We start from the raw sequence: 3,500 nt of genomic DNA on the forward strand, positions 1-3,500 counted from the left end.
CAATTTAATTTAATTTCAATTTTAATTTTCGAATTTTTAAATTTAATTTTAAAATATTTTTTTTTAATTTTCGAATTATTCTTCTCATCTCTCATCTCCTTCTATTTATTTATTTATTTATTTATTTATTTATTTATTTATTTAATAACACTTCTCTTCATCTCAAATTTTGAATCATCTCTTCCTCTCTATGTTCGAATTTTTCCTCTTCTCCTTCTTACATTCTTCTCTTCTTATACTTGCATAAGGAATCTCTATACTGTGACATAGAGGATTCCATATTTTCTTTTGTGTTCTCTTCTTTTTCATATGAACAGGAACAAGGATAAGAACATTCTTGTTGAAGCCAATCCTGAACCTGAAAGGACTCTGAAGAGGAAGCTAAGGGAAGCTAAAGCCCAACTCTCTGGAGAAAATCTGACAGAAAATTTCGAAAAAGAAGGAGACATGGCCGAAAATAATAACAATGCAAGGAAGATGCTTGGTGACTTTACTGCACCAAATTCCAATTTACATGGAAGAAGCATCTCAATTCCTGCCATTAGAGCAAACAACTTTGAGCTTAAACCTCAATTAGTTTCTCTGATGCAACAGAACTGCAAGTTTCATGGACTTCCATCTGAAGATCCTTTTCAGTTCTTAACTGAATTCTTGCAGATCTGTGATACTGTTAAGACCAATGGGGTTGATCCCGAGGTCTACAGGCTTATCCTTTTTCCATTTGCTGTAAGAGACAGAGCTAGAATATGGTTGGACTCTCAACCTAAAGACAGCCTGAACTCTTGGGATAAGCTGGTCACGGCTTTCTTAGCCAAGATCTTTCCTCCTCAAAAGCTTAGTAAGCTTAGAGTGGATGTTCAAACCTTCATACAAAAGGAAGGTGAATCCCTCTATGAAGCTTGGGAGAAATATAAGGAACTGACCAAAAAGTGTCCTTCTGACATGCTTTCAGAATGGACCATCCTGGATATATTCTATGATGGTCTGTTTGAATTATCTAAAATGTCATTGGACCATTCTACAAGTGGATCCATTCATCTAAAGAAAACGCCTGCAGAAGCTCAAGAACTCATTGACATGGTTGCAAATAACCAGTTCATGTACACTTCTGAAAGGAATCCTGTGAGTAATGGGACGCCTATGAGGAAGGGAGTTCTTGAAATTGATACTCTAAATGCCATATTGGCTCAGAATAAAATATTGACTCAGCAAGTCAATATGATCTCTCAGAGTCTGAATGGATTGAAGGAATCATCCAATAGTACTAAAGAGGCATCTTCTGAAGAAGAAGCTTATGACCCTGAGAACCCTGCAATAGCAGAGGTGAATTACATGGGTGAACCCTATGGAAACACCTATAATCCCTCATGGAGAAATCATCCAAATTTCTCATGGAAGGATCAACAAAAGCCTCAACAAGGCTTTAATAATGGTGGAAGAAACAGGTTTAGCAATAGCAAGCCTTTTCCATCATCCACTCAGCAACAGACAGAGAGTTTTGAGCAGAATCCATCTAGCTTAGCAAATATAGTCTCTGATCTATCTAAGGCCACTGTAAGTTTCATGAATGAAACACGGTCCTCCATTAGGAATTTGGAGGCACAAGTGGGCCAGCTGAGTAAAAGAGTCACTGAAACTCCTCCTAGTACTCTCCCAAGCAATACAGAAGAAAATCCAAAAAGAGAGTGCAAGGCCATTGATTTAACCATCATGGCCGAACCTACAAGGAAGGAGGAGGACGTGAATCCTAGTGAGGAAGACCTCCTGGGACGTCCAGTGACCAATAAGGAGTTTCCCTTTGAGGAACCAAAGGAATCTGAGGCTCAATTAGAGACCATAGAGATTCCATTGAACCTCCTTCTACCCTTCATGAGCTCTGATGAGTATTCTTCTTCTGAAGAGAATGAAGATGTTACTGAAGAGCAAGTTGCCAAGTACCTTGGTGCAATCATGAAGCTGAATGCCAAGTTATTTGGTAATGAGACTTGGGAAGATGAACCTCCCTTGCTCATCAATGAACTGAGTGATCTGGATCAACTGACATTGCCTCAGAAGAAATAGGATCCTGGAAAGTTCTTAATACCTTGTACCATAGGCACCATGACCTTTGAAAAGGCTCTATGTGACCTTGGGTCAGGGATAAACCTCATGCCACTCTCTGTAATGGAGAAACTGGGAATCTTTGAGGTGCAAACTGCCAGAATCTCATTAAAGATGGCAGACAACTCAAGAAAACAGGCTTATAGACTAGTAGAGGACGTGCTAGTAAAGGTTGAAGGCCTTTACATCCCTACTGATTTTATAATCCTAGACACATGGAAGGATGAGGATGAATCCATCATCCTTGGAAGACCCTTCCTAGCCACAGCAAGAGCTGTGATTGATGTGGACAGAGGAGAGTTAGTCCTTCAACTGAATGAGGACAACCTTGTGCTTAAAACTCAATGGTCTCCTTCTGTAACCATGGAGAGGAAGCATGAAAAGCTTCTCTCACTGCAGAGTCAATCAAAGCCCCCACAGTCAAACTCTAAGTTTCGTGTTGGGAGGCCACAACCAAACTCTAAGTTTGGTGTTGAACCCCCACATTCAAACTCTAAGTTTGGTGTTGGGAGGTTCCAACCTTGCTCTGATTATCTGTGAGGCTCCATGGGAGCTCACTGTCAAGCTATTGACATTAAAGAAGCGCTTGTTGGGAGGCAACCCAATGTTATTTAAACATATCTATTTTATTTTCTCTTTGTTATTTCATGTTTTATTAGGTTGATGATCATGTGGAGTGATAAGATAATAAAATAAAAAAAAGATAGATAAAGGGGGTTTTTCCTACTAGACCTCTAAGATACCTTTTCTTAGCAACCTAGGTCACCGGAAAGGATTCCCTACTAGACCTTCAAAGAACCTGTCCTTGACAACCTAGATCAGAGGGATGAAAACTGAAAGAAACCACCACGCAGATCACCTTAGTGTTGGATCCTTCAATCTTCCTCATGCAACAAGCGAAGCAAATCACTCACCTCACTTCTCACATAATAAACGTGCTTAAAACAACTGAAAAATTATTTATCAAACTTATGTAAATTGTCTCACCAGAAGGTGTTTAAATAGACCTCAAACAAACTAGATAAAAGATAAGATAAGATAACTAATTTAAATCAGATTTGATCTTATTGGATCAGATCAGATTTGATCTAAATTTTAAAATCCTAAAGATATGATAACTAATTTAAATCAGATTTGATCTTATTAGATTAGATCAGATTTGATTTAAATTTAAAATCCCTAAAAATACTGCTAAGCAAATCAGAAGTAATTCAAATCTTTCAACAAACTCTAACAACAAAACAAACTAACATAAATGCCTAAAAATTCGAAAATTAATAATAAATTATGCCTCTCGTTGAATTTGAAAAGCATTATTAGGCTTCTTGCTGTCTTGACTTAACCCAATGGACTTTATGAGTTGTCACCCTTTCAGCACCATTGTTTTTGAGATGGACTCT

At 38.0% G+C, this 3,500-nt stretch overlaps 1 non-coding gene across 1 annotated transcript; it reads right to left on the bottom strand.

The window, feature by feature from the left end:
* Positions 1-840: 840 nt before the first annotated feature.
* On the bottom strand, positions 841-948 carry LOC112787056 (small nucleolar RNA R71). Its single transcript, XR_003194492.1, has one exon. It is a non-coding gene; the product is annotated as a small nucleolar RNA R71 (small nucleolar RNA).
* Positions 949-3,500: the final 2,552 nt, after the last annotated feature.

The sequence above is a fragment of the Arachis hypogaea genome, chromosome 20 (genome assembly GCF_003086295.3).
Source record: "Arachis hypogaea cultivar Tifrunner chromosome 20, arahy.Tifrunner.gnm2.J5K5, whole genome shotgun sequence".
NCBI classification, from domain to species: Eukaryota; Viridiplantae; Streptophyta; class Magnoliopsida; order Fabales; family Fabaceae; genus Arachis; species Arachis hypogaea.